Source organism: Ovis aries, chromosome 23, assembly GCF_016772045.2.
Source record: "Ovis aries strain OAR_USU_Benz2616 breed Rambouillet chromosome 23, ARS-UI_Ramb_v3.0, whole genome shotgun sequence".
NCBI lineage: Eukaryota > Metazoa > Chordata > Mammalia > Artiodactyla > Bovidae > Ovis > Ovis aries.
In genome coordinates this window covers 40,789,232-40,808,283 of record NC_056076.1, presented here as the reverse complement: position 1 = coordinate 40,808,283, position 19,052 = coordinate 40,789,232, and the positions used below count along the sequence as shown (strand labels likewise).

Here is a 19,052-nt window from a genome sequence, read left to right as displayed (position 1 = left end):
TTGATTCAGCCATTTGACAATCCCTAAATATTTGGGTCATTTGCTTGTTCATAGTTTTATCTCTTCCTTGCAGACTCCTCCTCCCCCACCTTTACCATTTTTTCACCAACTTATTTGCCTGGTGGCTCGGCGGTAAAGAATCCACCTGCAGTGCAAGGAGTTGCAGAAAATGTCGGGAAGATTGCCTGGAGGAGGGCATGGCAACCCACTCCAGTTTTCTTGCCTGGAGAATCCCATGGACAGAGGAGCCTGGTGGGCTAAAGTCAGTGGGGTCGCAAAAAGTCAGATATGACTGAAGTGAATTAGCAGCAGCGGCAGCGGTATCAGTCGGATTAGCAGACTAATTAGTGAACACAGAATAAGAACAGATAGATCTGGCTGTAATTATCCGACTATCAAACAAGAAGAGCTGATTCTTCTTGATCCTAGGAATATTCCTAAAATACTCCCTAGGAGTCTTTAGAGTCAGCGGATTTCCTTCCCTACAGATTGTGAGGGCACATTGACAAATTCTACTGTGCTATTCATTTTCTATATTCTTTATCTGTCATCTGAAACCTCTATCATTTCCTTATGACAGTTTGCAATTTCTCAAATTACTGCTAATCTTCCACTAGTTACATTTTAAACTGATGACTTCCCTTTTAGAGGAGCCTACTAGACCCCTGGTGAGACTAAAAAGCACCCTCAAATTGCTAGCAATATGTTTGTGAATCATCTCTTGGGTAGCTTATTTCCTAGGCTGATTTCTGCAGATGGTTAATCTTAGCCATTTTATGTTGATTCCTGTTCGTGCTAACCTCTGAGCACGGGAATATCTGACTCTGTCCTAATTTTAGGTGTTGGTTTTTTCTTAGCCTTCCTTTCTAAATTTCCATATCTCTAGCATTTGCCAGAATTTGGTGGTAGGGTGTGCTGACTTCCGTTTGGGGTATATTGAGAATTTGATGTGTATTCCATATTGGCCTAATTAGAGTGAGAGTCTATTCATTGCAGAGGTTCTAAGAGGTCAGTACAGAGTGTCTTTCTCTTTTCTTTTCTCCCCCAGTTTTTTTTCTTCCCCAGTGAAACACTGAAACCTAGGAACTAGGGGACTTCCCTGGCAGTCCAGTGGTTAAGACTCTGCTTCCAGTGAAGAGAGGACAGGTTCAATCCCTGGTTGGGAAACTAAGGTCCCACATGGCACAGAGTGCAGCCCTAAATTAAAAACAACAGTGCTCGCTTCGGCAGCACATATACTAAAATTGGAACGATACAGAGAAGATTAGCATGGCCCCTGCGCAAGGATGACACGCAAATTCATGAAGCATTCCATATTTTGCAAACTTTAAATGACACATTAGATCAGTTAGACCTTATTGATATCTATAGGACATTTCACCCCAAAACAATGAATTTCACCTTTTTTTCAAGTGCTCATGGAACCTTCTCCAGGATAGATCACATCCTGGGCCATAAATCTAAACTTGATGAGTTCAAAAAAATCGAAATCATTCCAAGCATCTTTTCTGACCATAATGCATTAAGATTAGATCTCAATTACAGGAGAAAAACTATTAAAAATTCCAACATATGGAGGTTGAACAACACACTTCTGAATAACCAACAAATCACAGAAGAAATCAAAAAAGAAATCAAAATATGCATAGAAACTAATGAAAATGAAAACACAACAACCCAAAACCTGTGGGACACTATAAAAGCAGTGCTAAGAGGAAAGTTCATAGCAATACAGGCATACCTCAAGAAACAAGAAAAAAGTCAAGTAAATAACCTAACTCTACAACTAAAGCAACTAGAAAAGGAAGAAATGAAGAACCCCAGAGTTAGTAGAAGGAAAGAAATCTTTAAAATTAGGGCAGAAATAAATGCAAAAGAAACAAAAGAGACCATAGCAAAAATCAACAAAGCCAAAAGCTGGTTCTTTGAAAGGATAAATAAAATTGACAAGCCATTAGCCAGACTCATCAAGAAGCAAAGAGAGAAAAATCAAATCAATAAAATTAGAAATGAAAATGGAGAGATCACAACAGACAACACAGAAATACAAAGGATCATAAGAGACTACTATCAGCAGTTGTATGCCAATAAAATGGACAACGTGGAAGAAATGGACAAATTCCTAGAAAAGTACAATTTTCCAAAACTGAACCAGGAAGAAATAGAAAATCTTAACAGACCCATCACAAGCACGGAAATTGAAACTGTAATCCGAAATCTTCCAGCAAACAAAAGCCCAGGTCCAGACGGCTTCACAGCTGAATTCTACCAAAAATTTTGAGAAGAGCTAACACCTATCCTACTCAAACTCTTCCAGAAAATTGCAGAGGAAGGTAAACTTCCAAACTCATTCTATGAGGCCACCATCACCCTAATACCAAAACCTGACAAAGATGTCACACAAAAAAGAAAACTACAGGCCAATATCACTGATGACCATAGATGCAAAAATCCTCAACAAAATTCTAGCAATCAGAATCCAACAACACATTAAAAAGATCATACACTATGACCAAGTGGGCTTTATCCCAGGGATGCAAGGATTCTTCAATATCTGCAAATCAATCAATGTAATTCACCACATTAACAAATTGAAAAATAAAAACCATATGATTATCTCAATAGTTCCAGAGAAGGCCTTTGACAAAATTCAACATCCATTTATGATAAAAACTCTCCAGAAAGCAGGAATAGAAGGAACATACCTCAACATAATAAAAGCTATATATGACAAACCCACAGCAAACATTATCCTCAATGGTGAAAAATTGAAAGCATTTTCCCTAAAGTCAGGAACAAGACAAGGATGCCCACTTTCACCGCTACTATTCAACATAGTTCTGAAAGTTTTGGCGACAGCAATCAGAGCAGAAAAAGAAATAAAAGGAATCCAAATTGGAAAAGAAAAAGTAAAACTCTCACTGTTTGCAGATGACATGATCCTCTACATGGAAAACCCTAAAGACTCCACCAGAAAATTACTAGAGCTAATCAATGAATATAGTAAAGTTGCAGGATATAAAATCAACACACAGAAATCCCTTGCATTCCTATACACTAATAATGAGAAAGTAGAAAAAGAAATTAAGGAAACAATTCCATTCACCATTGCAATGAAAAGAATAAAATACTTAGGAACATATCTACCTAAAGAAACTAAAGACCTATATATAGAAAACTATAAGACACTGATGAAAGAAATCAAAGAGGACACTAATGGAGAAATATACCATGTTCATGGATCGGAAGAATCAATATAGTGAAAATTAGTATACTACCCAAAGCAATTTACAAATTCAACGCAATCCCTATCAAGGTACCAGCCACATCTTTCACAGAACTAGAACAAATTATTTCAAGATTTGTATGGAAATACAAAAAACCTCGAATTGCCAAAGCAATCTTGAGAAATAAGAATGGAACTGGAGGAAGCAACTTGCCTGACTTCAGGCTCTACTACAAAGCCACAGTCATCAAAACAGTATGGTACTGGCACAAAGACAGACATATAGATCAATGGAACAAAATAGAAAGCCCAGAGATAGATCCACACACCTATGGACACCTTATCTTTGACAAAGGAGGCAAGAATATACAATGGAGTAAAGACAATCTCTTTAACAAGTGGTGCTGGGAAAACTGGTCAACCACTTGTAAAAGAATGAAACTAGATCACTTTCTAACACCACACACAAAAATAAACTCAAAATGGATTAAAGATCTAAATGTAAGACCAGAAACTATAAAACTCCTAGAGGAGAACATAGGCAAAACACTCTCAGACATAAATCACAGCAGGATCCTCTATGATCCACCTCCCAGAATTCTGGAAATAAAAGCAAAAATGAACAAATGGGATCTAATTAAAATTAAAAGCTTCTGCACAACAAAGGAAAATATAAGCAAGGTGAAAAGACAGCCTTCGGAATGGGAGAAAATAATAGCAAATGAAGCAACTGACAAACAACTAATCTCAAAAATATACAAGCAACTTATGTAGCTCAATTCCAGAAAAATAAACCACCCAATCAAAAAATGGGCCAAAGAACTAAATAGACATTTCTCCAAAGAAGACATACGGATGGCTAACAAACACATGAAAAGATGCTCAACATCACTCATTATCAGAGAAATGCAAATCAAAACCACACTGAGGTACCACTTCACACCAGTCAGAATGGCTGCAATCCAAAAATCTGCAAGCAATAAATGCTGGAGAGGGTGTGGAGAAAAGGGAACCCTCCTACACTGTTGGTGGGAATGCAAACTAGTACAGCCACTATGGAGAACAGTGTGGAGATTCCTTAAAAAATTGCAAATAGAACTACCTTATGACCCAGCAATCCCACTTCTGGGCATACACACCGAGGAAACCAGAATTGAAAGAGACACATGTACCCCAATGTTCATCGCAGCACTGTTTATAATAGCCAGGACATGGAAACAACCTAGATGTCCATCAGCAGAAGAATGGATAAGAAAGCTGTGGTACATATACACAATGGAGTATTACTCAGCCGTTAAAAAGAATTCATTTGAATCAGTTCTGATGAGATGGATGAAACTGGAGCCGATCATACAGAGTGAAGTAAGCCAGAAAGAAAAACACCAATACAGTATACTAACACATATATATGGAATTTAGAAAGATGGCAATGACGACCCTGTATGCAAGACAGGAAAAAAGACACAGATGTGTATAACGGACTTTTGGACTCAGAGGGAGAGGGAGAGGGTGGGATGATTTGGGAGAATGGCATTCTAACATGTATACTATCATGTAAGAATTGAATCACCAGTCTATGTCTGACGCAGGATACAGCATGCTTGGGGCTGGTGCATGGGGATGACCCAGAGAGATGTTATGGGGAGGGAGGTGGGAGGGGGGTTCATGTTTGGGAATACACGTAAGAATTAAAGATTTTAAAATTAAAAAAATTTAAAAACTAAAAAAAATAAAAAATAAAAAAATAAAAACAACAACAACTTAAGAACTAGGCAGATGGAGATAAAAATCACAGCTTTGTTATACTGCCACAAGTGTGTAGGAGAGTGCCTAGATCATAAAGGTATCCTTAAATAGTTGAATGAACAAATGAATAAAAGCTAGATTGGAAAACATAACAATGTACAACCACACTGGCTTCCTAATACTTCATTTCTGCATAAAGTAACCCATCCAATCCCAGGCTCATCTGCACAACGCAAACCTCTCTGTAGAGATGAAAGATCTTCCTTCTGTGTCTGCCTCCTCCAGTCAGGATGCTTCTAAGAAAGAGAAAGCTTCTCTACCGTTAATAGGACAGTTTTCCTCCCAAGGAAAAGGCCATGTGAGAAAAAGGAGACTAGATAGACCATGTTATTCTGGGGGGATGTTCCCTCGTAGAACCAAACGTCATGGGACATCCAATTGTTTTTAGCAGTCCACCTTTTGACTCCTGTAAGTCGCTGGAACTAACAGTTAAATATAACCCTGGGATTTGACAGAGGATGAGATGGTTGGACAGCATCACTGATTCCACAGACATGAACTTGGGCAAGCTCTGAGAGATACTGATGGACAGGCAAGCCTGGTGTGCTGCAGTCCATGGGGTCGCAAAGAGTCAGAACCCTGGGGAACCCAGGCATAGGTATTAGAAGGACTTTTTGCCCCAATTTTTTATTGTGATAAAATATACATAATATTTACCATCTTAGCCATTTCTAAGTGTATAGTTCTGTGGAATTACGTACCCAAGGACTTCATTATATTGTGGAATCATCATCACCAGACCCCATTTCATCTTGCAAACCTGGGACTAAGGTTATACACCCATTAAACACTAACTCTTCATTCTCATTAAACACTATATATACCCATTAAATACTAATAACGCTCCTCCTCTTCAACCCAGGCCTTAGGGACCACCATTCTACTTTCTGTCTCTATGAGTTTGACTGTGGTAGAAGGAGATTTTTTTTTCTAATCAGTGTTATCATAAATAAATGCTAGATTGGAGGCTGAATTTAGGTGTATGGATATTACAGACTTCCTAACTCTAAATAACTCTTTAGAATTCAACTCATTCAACTACTTGCAGACCACAGATCCCTCTTGTCTTGTTGGTGCCCTCAACAGAAGCAAACCAGCCCAGAAAGCTAGGGTGCTGGTTAAGCGCCTCCATGGATGGGCAGATCCTACCCTGAGCGTGTTCAAGTGATTCATCCTTCCTTCCAGCTGGGCACAAAGACAAGACAGGTCTTCCCCTGGGAAGGAAGGAAGGTGGGTGGAGGCAGAGCAGCCCCGAGCCTCACTCTGATGAATTTCCTTCATGGGGACATCAGGACAAAGAGTGTCAGGACATGTGGAAAGAAGGCCTGGAAACTGAAGCTCTCTTTCACACTCATCGCTGTCCAACCAAATAAAGAAAGAAGCCCAAGCTGGGATGAGCCCGGAAAACAATGGCTATTAGCTACAAGTTACATCACCCCCCGACCTAGTCATGTTTAACCATCATGTTAAAAATTACAAATAAGAGAAACCCAACTGCCTTGGAAGTGTATTACTGACTATATATATATATATATATATATATATATATGTATACACACACACACACACATATATGTTTCCAAGTTGAGTTTTCTTTTTTTTTTTTTTGTATTACAGAAAGAGCCAGTAACAATTCTTCCATCACAGACTAAAGAGATTGTTATATTCAAGAGATCACTTTTTCAACCCAGAGTGAATCAGTGGCCTGTGTCAGCTGCTGTCTAGATAAGCTGTGTTAAAACATCTGCAAAAAAGCTGAGACAGTTCTGGGAGAGAAGGAGGGATGGTAAGCCAAGCCAGCTTCTTTTCCATTATTAAAGATTGCAAGACATTTCCAGCAAGTGCAGTGCCTAGCCTGACTGAGTCACGGATACTCGAAAGCCTTCCTGCACATCCATTCTCTCAAAGTTATTCAAAATCAGGGCTGAAGCTGAAGCCAACAAAAGACGTGCTTGCACAGGGCACTTTGTGGGGGCACTGATGAAGAAGCATTGTGTCTTTGTCTTAGAAAAAGCTCTGACTGCTTCTGTTACCAATACAGAGAAGAGTAGGTAACCGGGCAATTGGGTTTGGTTAAGTTTAAGTGGCTGTGAATCTTTCTCTGAATATTTTCACGGTCTATTTTGTATTATTTTAAAAGTTTTCCAGTTTAATTAAGATATAATTGACCAAGAACATTGTATAAGCCTAAGGTGTGGGACGTCCCCAGTGGTTCAGTGACAAAGAATATGCCTGCAATGCAGGAGACGCAGGTTGGATCCCTGGGTCAGAAATATCCCCTGGAGGGGTCATGGCAACCCACTCCAGTGTTCTTGCACGGAGAATCCCTATGGGCAGAGGAGCCTGGCGGGCTACAGCCCATAGCGTTTCAAAGAGTCGGCCAAGGCTGAAGCAACTTCGCACACACACACACAAGCTTAAGGTGTACAACATAACGATTTGATCTACGTATATAGTATGAAATGATCACAACAGTAAATCTGGTTACTATCCATCACCTCATGTGGTTAGAGTTTGTTTTCTTCCTTAGGATGAGAACTTGAAGATCTACTCTCTCAGCAACTTTTAAATACACAATACAGCATTGTCAATCATTGATGCCAGTCTGTACAGTAACATTCCCAGTTGTTTTCTACCTTTTGACCACTTTTACCCATTTTCCCCCAGGGATAATCTGAGGTTGGAAATCTGACAAGCCAGCAGTCCTGGAGGACTGACTGTTTGGGGGAAAATGGCCAATAACCCTAAATCTCTCAGACTATGCTTGCACGGGCATTTAATCAGCTCTCCTGAAGGTTTTCTCCCTTCTTCTCAGAGGATAGCATTGCACTTGGCATTCCTAGAATCTAAAAAGAATAGAATCTTTAAAAACAAAACAAAACAAAACAAAAAAAACCTTTTGCATACAAAGAACTCTGCTCCTGTGGAGTCCTCTCTTGCAGCCTGCCCATGGAGTCTCAGAAAGAGTCTCTCCGACTGGTGGCCCTTAAATATAGTTCTTATACTCTTCTATGGAAACCTATGGTATTTTATTTTTAAACAGAAGCCAGTGTTTTCATACCTTGAACAATACCCTGAGACAATAAGAGTCCTTGCCCAAGACGTATGTTAGGAAGGATTCAGGTAGAATTTGTAGCTCCTCTGCTCTCAGGTGTAGTATTTGTTCTCTTCCCTGGAGGGTGATGCTGTTTCTGCCTCTTTGTTCCTTTCTCATGGTGGGGAGGGAGGAGGAAGCTAGTCAGGTAAGAGAGGCCCCTATCTGCTTCTATCCTGGAAGCAGCTTCCTGAAGCCCATCACCACCACCACCCCCATACTCCCAGCCTCAGGTCATCTTTTGAGTTCTACTCAACAGAACTCTAGAAAGTCTGGTAGGCACTGACCTGGTGAATTTCACTGGCAGACGTATCTTGCCTCCATAGGCCTCAAATTTCAGAAATCTCTGAAGGCAAATCTTACTAAACATTTTGTTTTCTGTGAATGAACTGACACATATTTTACAATCACCCTTCTGAAAGAGGTTATTTCATTATCAATGGACTTTTTAAGCTGATCTGCAATTCAGCTAAATAAATAAGTGGTGAAAGAAGGCAGCCTCAAAACACATTACTCTTGAATCAAATTAATGCTTTGAAAATTTTGACTACTAGGAAGGTGGTCTTTGAATTTACATGGTCCACTAAGCTGAGGCCAAAAATCATAAATAACTTGAAGTAATACATTGATGAAACTGTTTCCATTGCAGATGTATCTTTATTTGCTGGGGTTGGATCTAGTCTTTCTTTTGCATGTGGTTGAAAATTTCCATTTCATCTGAGTATTACACACCAAGGGTCTGAGTACCAGGATCTCAGCTAGTGCCTGTTGACCTTTGTAGAGGCAGGTGACCTTTAGTTCTGGTGAGGTGAAAAATAAGCATGGGAATCTCAATGAAAAGACTAGCTTTGAAATTCTGCCAGTTTCCACAGTTTCTAGGAATATCAGCTTCCTTCCTTCTAAAGTGAGAAAAGTAATATTTACATCACAGCAAGTGTTTCAAGAATTAAATGGTATACTACATTGAAAAGCAGCTCACTACATAATGGCATCCAATAAATATTAAATCTGACAGTGAATTGGGAGTTATTTCCTGGTGGCTCAGATGGTAAAGCGTCTGCCCGCTATGCAGGAGACCCGGGTTCAATCCCTGGGTTGGGAAGATCCCCTGGAGAAGGAAATGGCAACCCACTCCAGTACTCATGCCTGGAAAATTCCATGGATGGAGAAGCCTGGTGGGCTGCAGTCCACGGGGTCCCAAAGAGTTGGACACGACTGAGCGACTTCACTTTCTTATTTAATGCCAGCCCAGCCATTTCCTCACAGGATGGCCTTGGAATAGCTGCTTAAACATTTGAAGCCTCAGTTTCTCCATCTGCAAAATGGGAGCGTAGAAATGAAATACTGTTTTGTAAAACATTTAGTGCTGTACTAATCTCATGGTAAGCTGTTTTTCTGTTTGTTTTGTTTTTCCAGAGGGTAGGTTTTTGTTTTTGTCTTTTAATAGGCTTATTGAGATTGGGTTTCCCAGGTGGCATTAGCAGTAAAGAACCCACCTGCCAAAGCAGGAGACTCAAGAGAGGCAGGCTTGATCCCTGGGTAGGGAAGATCCCCTGCAGAAGGAAATGGCAACCCACTCCAGGATTCTTGCTTGGAGAATCTCGTGGACAAAGGAGCCTGGAGGGCTATAGTCTATAAGGTTGCAAAGAGTTGGATAAGACTGAATCGACTTAGCATGCGGGCATGGGTATATAACAATAGTTTATCCATTCTCCATATATCCATTCACATGATGATAAACATTTGGGCTGTTTCCTCCCTTTGGCTGTGATGAGGTACAAGGTTGAACTGCAGTGGTGGGAGCATACGTCCTGATCTTGTTCCCAACATGATGGGGAAAACATCTAGTCTTTCATCACTGAGTGTGATGTTACATGTAAGTTTTTCAGTTAAGGTCTTTTTCTTATTATGAAAGTTCCCTTCTATTCCTAATTTATCAAGGTTTTTTTTTTCTTTAAATCATGAAATAGTGTTGGATTTTGTCCAAAGACTCTCTCACTTCCAGATCTGACAAGTTGCCATGTTTTTACTTCAGAATATCATGAAAACTACCTGAGATTACGGACTGGTGAATCTTATCTCCCAAAAGGTTACAATTCAAGGATCCATTACAGCTGAAAATGGAGAAAAACACAGATAATACATTTATGGACATCTGATGGAGATGCAGTTACAACATATATGTTCAGAGAACAAAAAAAGAGGAAAGTTGCAAGAGAACAGAGAAAGAAAATGTTACATCAGCTGAAGAGTTGCATTAAAAACAAGAAACCTCTAAAATTTTATAATTTTTTAAAAAATATTGCAAAGCAATACCTCTTGCCAGATCAAAATGAAATCCTTTATAATATATATTGTCTGATTGCTGATCTCTGTTTATGACATTTATTCTTATGAATTCATTGTGTTCATAACGGAGGAAGGCTAAAACAGTATTGGCATTACCTTTCCTTTTTTCAGGAAGAAAAAAGTCCATGTCATAATGAAGATGAGGTATCTTTTACAGAAGCATACTACTTTTATATTATGTTATGAAATTAAAAATTTGAAAAAAAAGAGCAGTCTGATTGGTTTAAATGTCTGATTAATAAAAGCACAAGGAAGAGTATATCCATTTTCATCAAGAAATAAAAGAGTTGTGGATATCCAAGATTATTTCTCTATGGCTTTGGAAAATACATTTTGGATGGCAATATAAATTGGGGTACTGGCTTCCCCGGTAGCTCAGCTGGTAAAGAATCCATCTACAATGTGAGAGACCTGGGTTTGATCCCTGGGTTGGGAAGACCCCCTGGAGAAGGGAACAGCTACCCACTCCAGTATTCTGGCCTGGAGAATATAGTTCATAGCGTCACAAAGAGTCCAACACGATGACACAACTGAGCGACTTTCACTTTGTTATGCAATGAATTCATATCAGATGAAATATTAAGGCCAAGTTATGAAGAGCCACTCAGAAGGTGTTCACAAGTTCTCCATATGTTACCTCTGGTTCTCTGATCGCTCTAGTCTCTAATTCCAGTTTTGCAAAAGTTGCCAGGACCCTTCTGTCTTAGGCCAAGTGTGCTTGCCTTTCTCAGCTTGCTTATCAGCCAAGCTCTCATCTTTCCCTGGAGTGAGAAGATAGAAATTAGCGGGTTTTGTTTAAGAACCTGGACTGTATTTCCTTCTAAGTTTCCAGGCTGCAATTGAAATCAGAAAACAGGACAAGTGAATAAGAGTCCGAAAGAGAGCAGATCAAGGGAGCAAAGCGCTAAATGATTTTCTAAGAAGGAATAGGGGAATAGGGGATCACTCTCCCCCAAACTGGTTTGTAACATTTGCTGAGTGGCTATCATAGATTTGCTCAAACTCGCACCTCTGGTTTTGTGTCCTTTCCTGTTTATCTACACCTACAGACTCATTGGAAAAGACTCTGATGCTGGGAGGGATTGGGGGCAGGAGGAGAAGGGGATGACAGAGGATGAGATGGCTGGATGGCATCACTGACTCGATGGACGCGAATCTGAGTGAACTCCGGGAGTTGGTGATGGACAGGGAGGCCTGGCGTGCTGCGATTTATGGGGTCGCAAAGAGTCAGATATGACTGAGCGACTGAACTGAACTGAATTGAACACCAACAGATGGTTCTCCGAACAATTGGAGCCTCAGTGACCCACACAGAATGGCAGAATCCCTCACCCTGGGGCAGACGTCCTGGAGGCAACGTTGTTGAATCTCTCCCTGATTGTTAAGGACCAAAATCAAAGATAGTTCCCATTTGTGCCAGACATACTCAAAATTAACACATAAATCCAAAGTCCTTGTTTCCAGGACACATTCTAGAAATTTATGGAAAGCTAAGTATCCTTAGGATATCAAAACCGTAAGAATACCGTGATGCTAGCTAACTTACATTTTCCAGGCTGTTTCCTACAAGCATATGCTTTTCACTTGCATCAGAAGTTCTCTCATTAAGAGGATCGTGTCCAGAGTTTGCTCCAGCTGGTACTGAGCAACAGATCTACTGACTGCATGACGAAGGCTTCGCTCAGGCAGAAAGATGAGCTCTTTTTCATTTTTTTTTCCCCTCTGCTTTTGTGACTTAAGGAGGAGAAGAGTGATATACAGCTTATGTTCCCAGTGATTTGAAATTGAAGCACACAGCACAGACAGAAGTGGAGTGTGAGAACAGAGACAAAGGGTCTATAAAGCACGAAAGGATCGAAGGAAAATGTCAGCGTGAGGTAGATGGGGAAGAAAGAGGAGAAGTGGGAAGAAGAAGAGGCTGTGAGGGAGAGAGGCAGCCACCTGCCCAGAGCAGGGGAGCGGGAAGCAACATGGCAGCGGGTGGTACCCACAGGAGGTATGCTGAGAGCTTGGCCTGATTGGACAGAGGCTTAAGGTTACATGCCGCTCTTCTGTTTTAATAGCGCATTGAACAAATGGTCCATTGAATTAGACTTGCAAAATGAACACCATAGATCATATTATAATAAGGAAGAAAGTGTATTAAAACTGAGACTGCATCTGAAAGATCGAGGGGGAAATACTTACGATTGTAAACATCTAGAGAGCTCAGGGAAACGGAGCATGAATCATGCTTCCTGACTTTCTCACTTTCAGAACTTGTCCACATGAAGTCAAGATGGTAAACATTTTATCTCATAACAAATGTGGGGAAGTGATTTAGCATCCTCAGTTCCTGAGAACAGATGGTTGTAGATCATACACAGCGGGCATGATGAGGAGAGAAAGTAAGAGGTACCTGGATGGCTCGGTTTGGGGAACACAATGGTACTGTAGACTAAAAAATATAGTCACAACCTGAAAGTGGAGAGCTATTTTATTTGGTGGGACTGTTAGGGACTCCAAGCCGTGGAGACAGCATCTCAGCAGTCCTGAGAAAACTGCTCCTAGGAAGCAGGAGAGGGAGTTGGGCTATACACGAGTTTGCAGTGAAGAGGATGAGCAGTCTGAAGGTCAAACACTATTGTTAAGTAAGGAAAACCTGATATCAAGTTAAGGAATTTAGTGTTCTTCTGGGTATGGGAAGGGCTTTCCTGGTAGCTCAGACTATAAAGAGTCTGCCTGCAGTGCAGGAGACCAGGTTCGACCCCCAGGTTGGGAAGATCCCCTGGAGAAGGAAATGGCAACCCACTCCAGTATTCTTGCCTGGAAAATCCCATGGATGGAGGAGCCTGGCAGGCTAGGGAAGATACTAGTCTATGGACTCACTGAATTCATCCCTTTCATATGCACCACAGCTGCTACTGCTGCTAAGTCACTTCAGTCGTGTCCGACTCTGTGCGACCCCATAGATGGCAGCCCACCAGGCTCCCCCGTCCCTGGGATTCTCCAGGCAAGAACACTGGAGTGGCTTGCCATTTCCTTCTCCAATGCAGGAAAGTGAAAAGTGAAAGTGAAGTCTCTCACTCGTGTCTGACTCTTAGCAACCCCATGGACTGCAGCCTACCAGGCTCCTCCGTCCATGGGATTTTCCAGGCAAGAGCGCTGGAGTGGGGTGCCATTGCCTTCTCCATGCACCACAGCTATCTGGGGCCAAATCCTGTTTCTTGATTGTTTACACTTAATTCCTTGTCCACCATAAGGGGTGGCAGGTGTGGCCGTTGGCTGCTTCCTGTATCACCGCCCCCTCACCCCAAGCTCCTCAGCAGTCCCTATGGGGGTATGGCATCTGCTGGATCAAAGGCACTGTGTTCCCATTTGGGAGTCCTCATTCACATTTGGAGGTCTGAAATAGCCATTTCAGACCTAGCTATGACTTTTCTTGCCCACCAATATGGCAGAAAATACTTCATTTCATAGAACCCTATTCAAAATGCTGACCAACTTGAAGTCATTCCACCCTTAAAGCTTCTCTATTTGGATCCAGGACATATTTTCTGTTGCTGTGAGTAGGAACTGATGGACAGTCTATCAGAATAAAGTGCAAAGTAGCAGGGAACAGGGAGAGCATGGGGGAATGGAGGGGGAAAGCCACTTAGAACACAAAGGGTGTTTCCTAGGATTTAAGAGGAGTTCCAAGTGTTAATCATTTTCCTTTATTCCTTGACCTGAATTTGATCATAACTATTATCCTTTTCTTAATGAATATTTAATAGGAAGACCTAGGGAGTTAATGTTCAAGTGTCTCAAACAGAGTTATTTCCCCACTCAAACCCTCTCCTGACCTCATCACACTGGGGACCTGGGGGATATTTAGCAATGACTGAAAAAATTTATTGGTTGTCACACCAAGAAGGGGATGCTACTGACAACCAGTGGGCAGAAGCCGGGATGCTGTTAAACACCCAACAATGCACAGGACAGCCCCCGACCACAAGGAATTACCTGGACTAAAACGTCAAGTGCCGTGGCCGACAAACCCTGGTATTGTGCTGCTGCTTCTGCTTGGTCGCTTCAGTTGTGTGGGACTCTGTGCAACCCTATGGGCTGCAGCCCGCCAGGTCCTCTGTTCATGGGATTCTCTAGGCAAGAATGCTAGAGTGGGTTGCCATGCCTTCCTCTAGGGGATCTTCCCAACTGAGAGATCAAACCTGGGTCTCCTGCATTGCAGGCAGATTCTTTACCGCTGAGCCAACAGGGAAGCCCCTGGTGCACTGACCCAGTCATATAAATGAAAGATGAAGAATTGGGGGCAAATTCATTTGTTCCTCAGTTCAGCAGCAAACATTCAGTGTCTGCTTCAGCATACGCCAGGTGTGGGCATGCAAAGGTGAGGTGCACAGAGCCTTGCCTTTAAGCATTTTCCACTTTCAACAAGAAGGCCATCATTTATGGTATAAACATTCTGAGCAAAAAGAGGTTAAGCCCAGGTGCACCATCAGAGGAGGTTTCAGGATACGGCAGTGTTTCAGTGGATGGGTGGTGGACTGGTGGAGGAGGACAGGCTCTCGGAAGGGAGGAAAGGGAGAAGCAATTAGACAGAACAGGAACAAGCCCCTGGGACGGAACCAGAGCTAACTGGGGTGGAAAGAAGGAAGACGATGTTGGAGGGTGCTTCAGGCCAGACTGTAGGCTGTCTTGAAAGCCAAGCTGAGAGGGTTCTGTTGCAGCTTGTCCCTGTCTGCCTATTTTTACTGCATCTTATAGAAAAGGGAATCCATTAAGGGTTTCTGAGCAGGGATGTGTCATGATCAGAGACCTGGAGTTGAAACATTTTCATGGCCTAAGTATCAAATCGTGGCCGTGGAGAAGCCCTACATCCCCACTGTCCCCAGTCCCTGTCACCCAGTGAGAGAAATGAGCATCTGCTTGCTCACGGCCTTGAGTCTGACAATCCTCCTTAGCCTGGTCCTTGAGCCCAAGGCTGCCTGTCCCGATTTGCCAGCTACCTCCCCTTTCTTCCCCTTTCTTCTCTTCTCCACTGTTACCATTTCATCATCACTACTATTTTGGGGACCATGACTTCGGGTCCTCCCAAGGGCATACTTTATCTCAAGATCCCAGTGGTTCTCACACACTGGCAACAGAAATCGCCTGGGGATGGTGGGGGTGGGGGACAGGAGGGAGGGGTTACAGGGGGGTGATGAATATGTAGACTGTGGGGATGGTTTCATGTTGTGTGCATGTGTCAAAGCTTGCCACACACTGTACATCTTAGGTCAATGCAGTTTACTGTACGTCAATTATAGTTCAGCTGTGTTTTTTAAAATTTTTTATTTATTTTAAAAAGATCATACATCATGACCAAGTGGGGTTTATCCCAGGGATGCAAGGATTCTTCAATATTCGCAAATCAATCAATGTGATACACCATATTAACACATTGAAGGATAAAAACCATATGATTATCTCAATAGATGCAGAGAAAGCGTTTGACAAAATTCCGCTGTTTTTTAAAGAATCACCTACCTGGAGGGCTGGAATTTTGCATTGCTAACACTCTTCGAGAAGCACTGCTCTGTACGACTTTGGATAAACCAGTTCCCTTCCTGAATCTGCATGATTTCCAGAATTTTCCATCAGACTGTCTTGAATTGTTATTCAAAACATGCTGACTGTGCTTCAGTTCAGTTCAGGTCATTTCAGTCGCTCAGTCGTGTCCGACTCTTTGCGACCCCATGAATCACAGTACGCCAGGCCTCCCTGTCCATCACCATCTCCCGGAGTTCACTCAGACTCACGTCCATCAAGTCCGTGATGCCATCGAGCCATCTCATCCTCGGTCGTCCCCTTCTCCTCCTGCCCCCAATCCCTCCCAGCATCAGAGTCTTTTCCAATGAGTCAACTCTTTTCATGAGGTGGCCAAAGTAGTGGAGCTTCAGCTTTAGCATCATTCCTTCCAAAGAAATCCCAGGGTTGATCTCCTTCAGAATGGACTGGTTGGATCTCCTTGCTGAACGTGCTTAACCAATGGCTATGTATCTTTGGCCATTACAGCCTGGTTGCTGGCTTCCACCACTCTGAGAAAATTGGTTCTTCAAGGATTATAGATGATAATAATCATATGCCTGTTTTGTCCTAAACACATGTATGTGAACTCCTGAATCCTCAGAACAAGCCAATATGATAGATACTCCTCAAGTCTAGGAAGTAAGACTGTAGCCCACCAGGCTCCTCTATCCATGGGATTCCCCAGGCAAAAATACTGGAGTGGGTTGTCATTCCCTTCTCCAGGGGATCTTCCTGACCCAGAGATTGAACCCGTGTCTCCTGCTTGGCAGGCAGATTCTTTACTGCTGATCCACCTGGGAAGCCCTCAGAGCCTCTGATAAAGGGAGCCAAAACAAGGTCAATTCATAATTTTGCTGAAGAACAGGCAAAAGCAAGGTCACAATGCCACCACAAAGCACCAAGCATCCCCTCCCCTGCCAGCCAGAATGAATGACTGCTTCTTCTTTACCAACTATAACTCTTATCTCCTGCTAGGGCCCCCTTCTCTGTGGATAAGAGTCACTGAGACTCTCAGGCACAGAAGGGCCCCAAGTGGCTTTGATTGTACTGTTTCTTTCCCTAGAAGTTCAAACAGTCCATGAAGTCTTTCCGAGAGCTCCCTTATTGGAACTGCAGCATCTCTGGGGTTCCAGAGCCCAGAGAGAGAGGAATAAATAAAGGCAGGAAGAGTAGAGAAAGCACACAGAACGGAGGAGGTGAAGTAAATGTAGTAACACAAGAGGCGGCAGCTAGAATGATAGAAATTCATTGATTCCAAAGAGAACAGACTGAGCTCTGCAGCAACACGCACGGAGGGGATGGAAGACATTCTTTGTAAGAGAACGGGTCTGATCCTAGGGTTGAGAGTTACATTTGTAGCTGAGGGGGATGAGGGCAGGAGCCTTAGGTGAGAGCTCACTGTTGCTATTTTTGGCGAATCAACATAAGCAGCCTGAGGCAGAGGCAGCTGCCTGGGGCCCTGCTCCAGTGGGCGCCCATCATGCAATAGCCTCTGGGTACATTGACAAATATTATTTTTAGATGTCATTTCTGGCTCTCAGAACTTCTGGCTATCAGAGTTCCTCCCCTCTCCACCCTTAAATTAGGTTTCTTCCCAGTGGAAAGTCAGAGATTCTGTGATGAAACCAGATCAACTCTGCTCAGAATTGCTATTAAATCTTCTTTTGAGAATCTTGTTTGTTTTTTTTTTTTTTTCCTGTTAGGGGTGGCCCCTTGGTAGAAGGACGTTTACGCAGAATAAAGGAGAACAAAAAATGTTTGCTGAAGGCATCAGCTCAGAGAAATATTTAACAATTTGCAAATAGGCAGGCAGCTCCCAGACCGAAAGAGTAGGGAGGAAGGCTGTTCTGCTCTTATGAAAAGGAGATGTATTAAAATGCAGTCATTAACTGGTGGAATGTTCTAGAATTGCTGACGACCTACTGGGAATTTGGACGAAGTTTCTCGAGGCTATAACACGACTGTACATCCTCCTGGGAAGCCGGAAAGGAGGAGAACTTGGAGCAGCAGGGCGTGGATCTTCTTAGCAGAGTGGAGCGGAGATGGGAAAGGAAATGTCTTCCCGTCATTGTTCTGATGGAAGATGGGGAAGGTTGCCCGTGGCTCAGCAGGTAGAACTCATTAACAGGGAGAGAAGTCCCCACCAGGGCTTGCCAACGGCCAAGTGTTACTCATTCACCCGGCAAGAGTTCTGACAGGAGAGTCCAGGTAAATTTTTTAAAAATGCTCTAATCACCAGTGAGGGCTGTAGGTAGTTGATTAGAAGAATACTGAGTTGAGAAGGAATGAGATACACAGTGTAAAAAGATACAAGTGGACTTATTTCCAAAACAGACAACCACAGAAGTAGAAAACAAATGTATGGTTACCAAAGGGGCAAGGCCTAGGAGAAAGGGATAAATTAGGATTTGGGGACTAAAAGATACACTGTATTATATGTAAAAGAGAGAATCAACCAGGACCCACTGCATAGCATAGGGAACTACACTTAGTATATTACAATAACCTATAAGGGAAAAGGGAGAAGGCGATGGCACCCCACTCCAGTATTCTTGCCTGGAGAATCCCAGGGACGGGGGAGCCTGGTGGGCTGCCATCTATGGGGTCGCACAGAATCGGACACAACTTACCCGACTTAGCAGCAGCAGCATAAGGGAGAAGAATCTGAAAATCAGTTTGTGTGGGTGCTGAGTTGCTTCAGTCATATACAACTCTTTGTGACCTCATGGAGTGTAGCCTGCCAAGCTCTTCTGTTCACGGGATTCTCCAGGCAAGAATACTAGAGTGGGTTGCCATGCTGTCCTCCAGGGGATCTTCCCAATCCAGGGATAGAACCCACGTCTCTTATAATCTTCCTGCATTGGCAAGCAGGTTCTTTACTACTAGCTCCATCTGGGAAGCCTGAAAATGAATATATATATATATAATATACACATACATATACACATGGTGGCTCAGTGGGAAGAAGTCTGCCTGCCAATGAAAAAGATGCAGGTTCAAGCCTTGGGTCGGAAAGACCCCCTGGAG

At 42.5% G+C, this 19,052-nt stretch overlaps 1 non-coding gene across 1 annotated transcript; it reads left to right on the top strand.

The window, feature by feature from the left end:
• The first annotated feature begins 1,214 nt into the window (after positions 1-1,214).
• LOC114110496 (U6 spliceosomal RNA) lies at positions 1,215-1,321 on the top strand. The gene has a single exon (XR_003586748.1). It is a non-coding gene; the product is annotated as a U6 spliceosomal RNA (small nuclear RNA).
• The last annotated feature ends 17,731 nt before the right edge of the window (positions 1,322-19,052 follow it).